Consider the following 12,680-nt stretch of genomic DNA (forward strand, 5'->3'; position numbering starts at 1 on the left):
CTAGAAAGTTGCTAGAATAACAAGATTTATGTTAGCATGCTTTTTTCAGGATATGAATTCTGAAAGTCAAATGTATGTCATTATTTAGTGACTCCAATCCTCTGTGATTTGCCAGAAAACAACAAATGTCATTAGGAAAAGACCAAAAATATTTGACAAAAATCTGGACATTCTGCGAAAATGTGCAGAGTGTACACATTTATAATAACATGCAGCTATCAGGTTTTTAATCATAATATATAGAGCAATAATCACATGAAAATAACGTGTCTAATATCTGAAATAGTTACTTTACCACAATATGGATAAGATATATATGTGCATGTGCGTGCGCACACACATGCACACACACACACGCACACATACACAAACACTTACACACTTACACACTCACACACATACACACACACACACATGTACATGAAAATGTACTAGTGGGTAAACTACACGGTGTTTTGTTACTGTTAATTCAGTGCATGTTTTATTAAGTTTTAATCTGTACAAAATATTTGTTCTTTGACAGGCGAGGTTACTTGGAACTAGATAGAATTTCAGGTAAATTCCAAGTTCACGTTTAAGCTTGCAGTAGATAAAACGTACTGGCGAAGTTACTTGAACTAGATAGAATCTCAGGATTTTTGCTGTGGTGAGCCTACCAGTGTTGGTTTTTCTACACACACACACATGCGCACGCGCACACACAAACACACACACACACACACACACACACTTACGCTTCTGTCTGACATATTTTTCATGGGCACTGCTAATTGGGAATCCATCGATCTGATCATACCCTGACCCATTAAGAGACCCACATTTCTGGCATCTGCAGGAGAGCTGTACTGTATGTTTCCGAGCCAGCTTATTTCTCCATGCTGATACTTGCCATTGATTTTATTTATTTATTGATGATATTATGTTTTTTAGATGTGAATTCATAAGGCATGTAGGGGACAGGAAGAGTCTGGAATGTGAATACTCTGTCTACTTACCATGATATTTTATATCTGTACTGTAGTTTTATTAATTATTTATACTGTTTTATTCATTTTATTAACATACAAATTCAGCAGGCAAGACAGGGTGTGATGGAGGTTTGAACCTCCATCTTCCTAGTTATTACAGCACACTGATCATTATCATGTTTTGCAGTATTTCTCTTAATGTTTATTAGCGTTGTGATGCTATATTTGAATAATTTAGTATGCGGGTACAGATGGCAAGGGTGGAAGTTGTGATATATAGCAGCATTAATCACGATGTCACACATGAAAATGCAAAGACTTCTTCTTCTTCTTCTTTTGGCTTTTCCCGGTTAGGGGTCCGCACAACAATCACATTTTGGGCATTCTTTAAATATTCCCTAATACGCACAACAATCACATTTTGGGCATTCTTTTTTTGGAACAAACATTGCACGGAAAGGCTTTTTAGAGCTCTGAAACGCTGGTATCAGACAGAGCTACTTCTGTGGATATAGTTCCTACTGCCACACTTCCTCCTTACAATAATCACTGGCATCTTCTACTTCTTCTTATCGTTTGATGTGGAGGGCCTTGCAGCACATATCATCTCTGATGTTTGGCTTTCTTCTTTCACTTTCTTTTTTAGTGTTTTTTTTATTTCTATCTTTTCTGTCCTGCAGTCTTTTTTCCTTAGCCTGTTCTCATGTATTATCACCCTTTGGCATCTGATGGTCATCTCTTTTCCAGATCTCTTGCAGTCATAAGCCACTGACCTGCCCTCCCCTGAAACCTGCAGTACAACTCAGAGTGGACTGAGCAGATGTGGGACGCATGCCTTGCTTAGCGTCATGGTTCAAAAGGTAGAACATGTTAAAGGACAGCTCACACAGAAGAAGACAGAGCTTTATGAGCTGAAAGAAGGCTAAGACACCAGATAATAAAGACCCTGGTTGGTGAACTATGCAGCCTCAGAACACCAGAGTCACGTCTGTGCCCAGAACCAGAGGAACGTTGTTCCACTCTGCATTGTGCAAGTAGGCCTGCCATGAGCCTTTGCATGGCTAAGCAGCATGTTGTATTCAAAGTGGGCTCATACATGTGACATGTTGTCTGACCTTTAAATGGTGACACTGTGCTGACCTGATGTCATGCATGGGCATCCATGACAACACTGCCACTACCATGTCTTGTTCTGAGTTTCCAAAGATGGTGAAGTCACTGGGAATGGTAATGCTATACATCTGTGCAATGCCACAGAACAGTGCTTCATCAGATACTGTAAATCAGGAATGCAGTTTCGCAAATGCCACTGCATGCCCAGTCATCCTGAAACAGGAGGTCATTTCTTAAATTATGCTGGAAGGTCTACAAGTCTGCTAAGCCAAATGTGATGAACACTGCTTTCTACACAGCCTCACAAAACATGAATGTACCATTTAAAGGGGAAGGTAATAGAAACTGTCATTCCATGCTGCTTTTGCAAGTAAAAGGGAAGCTTCTACTGACCATGAGAAGATCTCAATTATTTTTCAGTCAGCTGAGAAATAATTCTGTATGACAGAAAAATATTCTCTACAAAATATAAAAATAGCATCAGTTTCTGAATTAGACTTTTTTGTATGTTTTTACATCCTGCACTAAAATCAGATAGAAAACACTATTGAACATTTTAAAGATTAAAGATAAGCACTTACTAATGTTTAGCAAAAAAAAAAAAAAAAAAAAAAAACTTGTCAAATAGACAGAACTGCACTCATATCACAACAGCACTGAAGCAGTTAGCAAAAAGTCAGTAGCTGATTGGCTGTCACTGTTGACACTCTGGCTGCAGCTTTCAAGTAAGTCCAATCACAGCCCTTAGTGGGTCTCTTAGTTAGCGGGCACCTCAAACACAGGCAGCTAAGCTCTTCTCTGTGGTCCTTCTCTGTCTGCTGAAGACGAGCTCTACCCCCACCTTCCGTTGACTTGGAAACAAGCTCTCTGCTTTTCATCCCCTCCTCCCAGCCCCTCCAGTATCTTCTGTGAAATCACAACACACCTCCCTGTTTCATATCACGTAAAGAAACAGCAAGAGAAAGAAGACAGAGAAACAGAAAAGTGTTTTTTTCCTTCTTCTTCCTCCTTTTTTTATTGTTGGGACTGTGCCTCCCATTGCTGTAGTTGCTTCTGCCGTCTGTTTCACTGCAATGGAAAGGACAGGGGAAGCTGCAGTAGCTGCTGGAAGACTGGATGTGGTCTGAAGCCTCTTTTGTGAAACAGTAAGTCAAATCTTTACTTGTTTTTGCTATAACTGCATAACTCCTCACTGAGTATGGAACAGTAATTTTTGCATACATTAATGACTGTGAAAAAGGCTGCTACATACCCTGCTGTACGAGTGAGTATATGGATGTGTGTGTTTGCTGAGGAGGGGGTTTTGCTGATACAGGGAAATGTCACCCCCAGAGCTTGCAGTGGTATGTACAGAGATGGACTGACAAGCATCAAAAATAGATGGGGCTGAAACTAATTTAATGTGTTTGTTTTTGTGTTACCACTGGCAGGCAGGCATCGGATCAGTAACTATACAGACCAAGATCACTGTGACATTATGATCTCACAAAATAGTTAACACAAAATAAGACAAAAACAAAGGTATGTTTCTTAGTCTATTACTAGATGTATATGTTTGGATAAACAAACCACCTAGATTTTTTATTTATTTTTTGTTCCTTCTCATTCTCACTTTTCTTCCAGAGACACTAATCTATCTTAAATGGATCATTTAGACAGAAGGTAAAGCAGTACTCTTTGCATCATGTGCGTACCTTGTCCAGTTAGATTGTGGGCAGGATATTGTGCACAGCCCTACTGCTAGGTGACAGAAATAGGATTCTGCTCCTCAGACCTAGTTACCCGATTCTACCTCTGTTACTGGGCTTCAGCCTAATTATTTGCTCCACTTAAACACTCATCTCTAACTTGACTACCTGCCTGCTCTACCTAATACCCACATACACAGTGCCATTCCCCATATATCAACCCCAGCCAAAACACCCAGCTTAGCAAGCTTCAACAATCAAATTCAATTGAAATACCCAGTTCCAGCCCAAAACGTCAGCCACAGTTGAATTCACTGCTCCAGTCTTTAAAATAATGACACATTCGCACTGTAAAACAGTGGAACACAGGATTCTCAGTGATTTTTGTGTGCCACACCCTCTTCAGGTATCGATAGGCTGAAGACTAGGTATTGGTGAGCTACAGAATTCAGACAAATACACATACGTAGAGACACACACAAAATATACATATATATATATATATATATATATATATATATATATATTATTGTGTGTATATATCTATATATCTATCTCTCTCTGTCTATATATATGTGTATATATATATATATATATATATATATATATATATATATATATATATATAGTAGAACTGACTTACAGTCCTGACAGATTTTTGTAATGTTGATTTCTTACTTAACAGGCACTTTTGCAAGGTCAGCATCAGTTCTTTTGAAGTATGATCACAGACTATGCAGTAGGTATTAAAAATGGTAATAAGACAACAGTGATGCTATGGATATTATCCGCTTTGTATTCGATCCAACTACTGTCAAAAGGCTGTCTGCCAAGGTGAACATACTTTGAGACGAAGTACCTCCCTTTTCTACATTCTGTAATGCAAGAAAAATTGGTCTGAAATGCTTCAGAGGATGTGGTCTGAAACTAGAGCATGTTTTACACAACCATGCATGCACGCACACACACATTTTGTGTGTAATATGAAGGATATTCTGAGTGTACATAACCATGTGAGTAACATGCACAAAGCTAGCTAAGGTCCTTGACTGCCTGAAGAGAAGCAGAACTGATTTTTCTGGTGGTATCTTTTTATTTAAGCACGTACTACTAGTGAATGCACAGTGAGTTATAATCAACCAATGCCTACAAAAATGTTTTGATCAACACAGGCTCTGGTTTGATACTAGAAGACAGACCTAAAACATGGCAGTTCTTGGTAAGAGTCTAATAGCTGGGCTTCTGAAATGGGTAGGGTGGATGTAATCAGTATTATGTTTGACTTCATCATTTGTGCATAAGGCTTCTAATCAACCCCAGATTACCCAGATAGTTAACTAGAATAGTATAGAATTAGAACTGTATATCTGTCAGGTGCTTAGCACAATGCAGACTAGGATGAGGGAGCAGATTTACAGAAGGAAAACTTTGTACTTCACTCTGTGTTAGATTGTTGTACTGTACACTGTAATACCCAGCAATAATGTACCTCACAGGATGTCTTATTGTGTTTTGGTTGGTGTGTGTGTGTGTGTGTGTGTGTGTGCGTGTGTGTGTGTATGTGTATGCGTACACGTGCGTGTGTGTGTGCGTGTGTACGCGCGTGCATGCATGCAGGCATGCATGCGGACCCTTGCACTTCCTGACACACCAAATGTCAATGTGGAGGAAATGCTAATGTTAGACACCGTATCCTTCAATACCTGGCCAGTCTTGAACTCATTGTTTCACTGTATTACCATCACGATGCCTGGTTCTGAAAGAAGTCAAATGCACTTTGCTATGTCAAACAGAAGGACAATATTAAAGCCCCATCAAGACATTCATCAAGAGTTGTATTCCCCTTGATAAGAATTTAGGTATGGCACGGGGGGACACTTGTCAGACTGTCTGTCTTTGAAACACAGAGTACATTAGGCATAATCATGTCCATACTGACTGTTCCTCCTGTGCTTTATTGTTTAAATAAAATGAAATACAGGCATTCTGTACTGCAAATTATACCAAGGTAAAGCTGAAGCAATAACAAAAGCCTTATTTTGCTGTCTTCGGAAAAGGGCAGTCTTTTCTGAGATACTTAATTCTTTTGTCAACCCAAAATGACATAAAGTCTGTGCTGGAGAAAATCAGGACTGTGTCTCCACCAACCTGCTGGCACCACAGTGACTTAAGCAGCGAATGCATGACAGAATGAAATCTGCTACATAATACCGATGCAATACTTCCCACTCCCACTCAACTGTGGATGAGCCTACGCTGCTTTCCCACTCCCACTCAACTGTGGATGAGCCTATGTTGCCTAACCACTCCCACTCAACCATGGATGAGCCTATGCTGCCTCCCACTCGACCATGAATGAGCCCACACTGCCTTCCCACTCAACTCTGGATGAGCCTATGCTGCCTTCCCACTCCCACTCAACTGTGGATGAGCCTATGTTGCCTAACCACTCCCACTCAACCATGGATGAGCCTGTGCTGCCTCCCACTCGACCATGAATGAGCCCACACTGCCTTCCCACTCAACTCTGGATGAGCCTATGCTGCCTAACCACTCCCACTCAACCATGGATGAGCCTGTGCTGCCTCCCACTCGACCATGGATGAGCCCACACTGCCTTCCCACTCAACCTTGGATGAGCCTATGCTGCCTAACCACTCCCACTCAACCATGGATGAGCCTGTGCTGCCTCCCACTCAACCATGGATGAGCCCACACTGCCTTCCCACTCAACCTTGGATGAGCCTATGCTGCCTTCCCACTCCCACTCAACAGTGGATAAGCCTACACTGCGTGCTAGATTGTCACATGACATGTCCCTCTAGTGTAAACATGTAGATTTATCTTATACTTCATCTTGCTTTAATCAGTTAATGACCATACGCATGCCACTAATCACAAACCTTTCTTCATCTGCTGCTTTTATAGCTTTCTACTGTCTTCATCTCTCAGCTGTACTTCTCTTTTCTCCTGTGTGAGCTTTCCTGTGCACGCATTAGCGAATTTACATGAATCCTTGGCAATGGTTTTAAATTGTTTGACAGCAGAAATATTTTCGCCTGTGCAAAGGTTAGATAACCTACTTTTGTGTAGTTGTGTAATGTTTGCACTACTATATCTGAACCTTTTGCTTTTACTTTTGTGCCTCCTGCTCCTCGGTCATGGATGAAAAGGGTTCGAGGACCAGTACCCTCCCCACCCCATCAACAAAGAAAGAATGAAAGAATGAATGAATGAATGAATAAATGTAATGCAGTAGGACATGTTTACCCTTTGTGCCCCTGATGCAGAAACTCTTCCCCCCACACCTCCAGTCTGTAAGCGTACTACCTCTGAGGACGCACAAACTCATAGAAAGGGGAATAAGAGTACTTCCCTTTTCTCAGAGCTGTTGTGAAGCTGGTTACAGTATACACAGAAATGGGGGGGTGCTGCAGTTACCTATTTCTTTTAAGGATGTACATCTGTTAGGCAGGCCAATAGTGACATGATGTCAGGGGCTTGGGCATGGTAAAGTGTGGCTTTGATTAAACAAAGGAGAACCACAGAATGACGTAGTAACAGCCTCAGTTATAAAAATGACTATAAATTGTTTTGAGATTTGCTGTTTTTAAAAGGAAAATATGGAACCAGAAGGAAGAAGTGACACCTGTTAATGAGAAAAACACAATGTGAAACGAATGAAAGAGGCACTATTTACCATCAAAATGTTGCTAAATTCTATCAAATACTAGTTCTGTGGCATAACTTCAAATACGGTAGACAGCATTAAATGCAAATATAAAGACAGAAGATCTCAGGTCTGTGAAGTCCCACTGAGTGTTGCATGTGCCACTGCCCCTGCCACACCACTTCTTCCATCTGCCCCACATACATACCAATCATTCTGCTAACCTGCACTCCGCCATTCTAGCCTGCAATATCTTGCAGGGACTCAACACTGTCTCCATCAAATAATACTCAAGTCAGTCTTAAATCCAATTCATCAAGATTGCACCTGTCCTCTCTTCATTTCTAGCCCTTCCATATGCCTGCTCACAGTGTTGTGCATCGCATCATATATGTCCTCCCCAGTACCTCCACACCAGTCCTCCCAACTCATTGACCACACTGTACCCTTCCAGTCCTATTACCATACAGTGTCTCTTTTCCCTTAGTCATGTCCAGTGTTCTGTACATTGGAAGTATGAGAATATAAACGCTAAAGTCCACTCCCGGGGCTATTCTGTTAGCCTAATGGTTTCCAGCATGTGCGACTAGGTGAGGTTTGCAGCTCTGGATCACATGTTCTGTAGGAGAGAACCACAGCCCTACTGCCTTACTGCAGGTCTTCATATTAAACCTCAGCTGCCTTCTTTTTTTCTACCCTGTAAGCCACATCAGGGCCCTTTGTAGACTTACTGCCCCCTTTGGCCTGTGGCCAACACACTAATGCTACTGTCATCAGAGATTGCCTTATTAAACTGCCAAATTTTATTTTGACATCAACACAGATAAGCAAAACATGGCCAGGTTCATAGGCTCATAAGTAGTTCCTACAAATGAGATTCAGAAGATGATTGAAGAGCCTATCCCAACTTTCCGAATGTCCCAGAGCAGAACAATGTCTGACTACGTGACTTTCTTAGACTCACCCAGCAGGCAAACAGTGGCTGAAGGAATCATACCCTGGAATACAGGAAGCAGCTTGTTAATACCTCATAGCCTTAATCATCTGCATTAACACCCAGAATAATCTGGATTCTTGCTAAGCCCTATGGCTCTCCAGTAACTATTTATTTTTATTTATTTATTTTTTACTCCAGATCTCTTGTCTAATAGACTCCTCCTCCATTTTAAACAAAAACATGAATGCAACCATAACAGACTCTCACCCTATTTTAAACAGAAACACGGAATGTGACAGTAGGTAAGGATGGCTTAACTTACCTATTCTTTCAGTTTCCCAGCATATTTGAAAAACTAGTTATGACTTAACAAACAGCTCATTTATTTATGTCTGTCTCCATTATCATGGGCTACACATATCTCTAGCAATTTTTCCATTAATTTTATGTTAAATTTGATGCGGTAGTGTGTAATGATCATCATATATGGCAAATGTCTTGGGTTCTTGTCTGTCAGTTTCAATGGCACTTCAGCCAAAGAACTGTGGCAGAATGGATTCTTGGCCATTGCATGGTGAAATCATACTGCAGTTCATTTACGAGGCTGATGTCCCTTGTAATTTTCTATTACTCTCTCTGGATGGGAATGGACTGGTTTTATACACAACTGGTAAAGCACAGATGGTTCAGGTGCTTACCCTGCATTAGCTGCTCTGACATGCAGTATGCTGAGTACTGAAGTCATAAAATGGAAGTCTTCTGTTAAAATGAATATTTGTGGAGATGGGGATGTGATGGAGTTGACATTCAACATCATCCTCTTCTCGGTGCTGTGTTCATTTGCAAACTGAATGAGTGTACAAGTGATATCAAATCTGGGCTCACTCACTACAACTCATTCAGCACGTGGTCATGAAGTTGAGAAGAATATAAACAGTAGTAAACATGACGCATAAGAATTTACTCTATTGCATATTACTTATACAGTTCTGGTTATTCATTTAAAGCAGTCACTCAGATAAACTCCGAGATGGTTTCCTTCACTGCCATGATAATGTGTTGGCTTTAATACTGGAATAGGGGATATCAGCTGAATAGAGCGAGGCACTGCTAACTAAGAACTTGTACAGTACTCAAAGTGGCAAAGGTCTAAGTTTTTCTGCCGAACCATTCCAAAGTGTTTGATTGTCTGGGAAGATAGTGGCCAGCCATCTGAGTTCCTTAATCCTGTGCTGAGCAGAAGACTTAACCAATAAATCTAGTGTGAGATACCTAGTGAGAACAGAGGACCACTTAGGGGGTGATCAGTACAATTGTCGGTCTTCTTAAATGCGGAAAGAGGTATCTTCATATAAGCAATAAGCAACAAGCAAGTCAGTGGTCTCTGTCTGACTAAATATTCAGATGACTGCAAATTAGGAGCTATCGTTGAATCTCACACTGGTAACTATCATATTGACAACACACCCCTTAGAGCTGACTCAGTAGTCAGGGACTTAGGGACACACATAGATAGTAATCTAGACTTTGAGCATCATGTGTCTACAGTGGTGAGGAAATCATTCTATGTTGCGCAACTTATAAACAAAGGCATAGCATCTAAGTCCAAGGAAGTCATTGTTCCACTGCATTCGGCATTCATCAGACCTGTCACTGAGTACAATGCCCCCTTTGGGATGTAGATAATCAGGCATATCCAACAACTGGTACATCCACAGAGGTTCCTCACAAAAAGAATACGGGGCATAAGTAAAATGTCCTATGCAGACCACCTCAAGGCCTTATCCCTGTATTCTGTCTCCTACAGGCTTTTGAGGGGAGATCTATGCCTGGCATACAGGGCATTGTCAGACCCCACTCTAATGTAGACCTCCTGCATATCCAGAAAACAAACAGTACCAGAGTTACCCATTCTAAAGACTTAAACCTTGCCTGTGATACAAGTAGGACCTGCTGGAGAGATAGATATGTATCCCAGAGACTACCCCATCTGTGGAACAGGCTCCCCGTCCATGTGAAGCAGAGTTCCTCCCTAACCCAATTCAAGTGCAACTTGGACAATTGGATGGGAAACCGGAAATTCATTCCTGGTTTGGCACCTATATCTCTAATGGACACAGGTAACTTGTAAATGGTTCATCTCCCAGGCCCATGCTTACACTTATCAAGGGTATCAGAACTTTTCAGAGATTTGTGATGTATCGCTAGGCTTAAAAAGGCCCTTGTGGTCATTAGCCTAGTAAACACTTATGAACCTATGTAATATTTAAGTTCACACGCCAGATGACCAAGTACTCTTCTTTCTTCCTAAGGCACTCCTACTGGAGCCTCGGGAAGAGGAATAGATGCAGCTAGGGCACAGGACTAATGGACAGCCTTGTTCTTGATGACAGCTGATACCCTGTAAGAATCTAGTGCTTTGGCAGGCTACATGCAACAGTGAATTGAAAAGGTTCCCCAATATGGGCCAAGAAATGCCCCTTCCTCCTCTTTCAGTAAATCCGCATGTTTTTCTCAGGCCCCTTTTTGATTCAACGTTCAGACACTCCTCCTATAAGTATGTGTTTTGACTGTTTCAGTCTAACACGGCACAGCAGAAAGCAAGACAGTGTACTAACAGAAAACAGCTAGTATGTGTTTTGACTGTTTCAGTATAACACGGCACAGTAGAAAGCAGGACAGCGTACTAACAGAAAACAGCTAGTATGTGTTTTGACGGTTTCAGTATAACACGGCACAGTAGAAAGCAGGACAGCGTACTAACAGAAAACAGCTAGTATGTGTTTTGACGGTTTCAGTATAACATGGCGCTGCAGAAAGCAGGACAGTGTACTAACAGAAAACAGCTAGTATGTGTTTTGATGGTTTCAGTATAATACGGCACGGCAGAAAGCAGGACAGTGTACTAACAGAAAAGAGTTGAGCAGGTTTAAACTGGATCTTTCTTTGCTAGCATCCCATGAAGATACTTCTCATTTCTTGAGATTTTTTACTTCAGAAAATATATCCTCTTTGGTGCTGCCTGATCCGTTCTTTAAATCAGGTGGTTAAAAAACCAACAGTATTCTATATCTTGAAAAATATTTTGTTTTTTCCTGGTAAGCATCACCTCATTCAAGTGCATTTACAAAATCTGAGCTCTTTTGTGTAAAACAGGTTTGTCTCTCTTTCCATAATGACCATGTGCTCTCACCCCCCCACACACACACAAAAGGAATCCTGAGTTTCCTGTGAAGGTGGTGTTCATATGGATACTCTTTCAGTCCATTCACCACTGGTGAGTATATCCTCCACTCCCTAGATGTGCACTACCATTTACAGTTTGACCGCCACTGCAGTCCATAAGCACAAACAGACAAACCAGCTGTTTGCTTGCTTTGTTCAGGTCAGAGATCATTCTAAAGTCACAGAACATATACAGTCCAAATGTACTAATAATTGTAATATTTTTTTGCCACCAAAAGTCAAAGGGACCCTTGGCTAATGTGGTGACATAAGATTCTACTTGGGGGCATGTGGGCCTACAGAGCAAGATTCTGATGTGTGTTCACTACAGATATGCACACTGCAGCTACCATGTTGTCAGGATGTATCTTTATCAAGCAGTTTGCTCCAAGAGCAAAGTGTCATTCAGGAGGAATACACTTCTGGACATTCTACCCCAAAATCTTCCTTCTGCCCTCTCCCTTAGGTACTCAAGTGTTCCATTTACTGCAGTGGGCTGTATGAAGTAAGACACCACAGATGTGTGTGTACTTATCAGCTGGGACTTCTACACTGAGTACTTTATTCCTAACCTCCAATTTAATTGCTTGGAATACTCCATATGCTATTTTGTGGCAGCAGAGACTCTAAGTAAACGTCATATTTACAGTTTATAACACTACTAGAAATAGTTTTACAGCTGTGATTTTGTTTGAGTAGAGATCAAGAACTAGGGATGCTGGGGCACATATGCGCCTTAGACCCAACACAGGAATGCTGTACGAAAACCATAAGAGGCATGCAAGCACTAAGGATGGGAGCTTAACATTTTTAAGAAAAGCCATATGATAGGCAAAAGAAGGACATACTCTCCCATGTCACAAAGCTCACTTGAAAATCAAATGATAGGGTACAAAGTCACATATATTGTACATTTCTGAAGGTCCCTGCCCTGTGATGATGTCAAAGCACTGGACTCCTACCAATGGCTCATCATATGTCCACTCTTTCCTAATATATGTCCGTCCTACGAAGAAGATGAGGCCAGAGGCACAGAGATCTCTGGTAGTTCTTATCTAGCAAGAGTATGTTTACAACCT

General features: G+C 41.1%; 1 protein-coding gene across 1 annotated transcript in view; it reads left to right on the top strand.

Moving 5' to 3' along the window:
• Nucleotides 1–2,825: 2,825 nt before the first annotated feature.
• Nucleotides 2,826–12,680, top strand: part of GNAZ (G protein subunit alpha z) — a 1,217,669-nt gene continuing 1,207,814 nt past the window's right edge. Inside the window, exon 1 of the mRNA XM_044068860.1 lies at nucleotides 2,826–3,226. The gene's annotated coding sequence lies outside the window, so the exon portion shown is untranslated. The remainder of the gene's footprint in view (nucleotides 3,227–12,680) is intronic.

Source organism: Protopterus annectens, chromosome 4.part0 (assembly GCF_019279795.1).
Source record: "Protopterus annectens isolate FY-2018-M chromosome 4.part0, PAN1.0, whole genome shotgun sequence".
Lineage (NCBI taxonomy): Eukaryota > Metazoa > Chordata > Ceratodontiformes > Protopteridae > Protopterus > Protopterus annectens.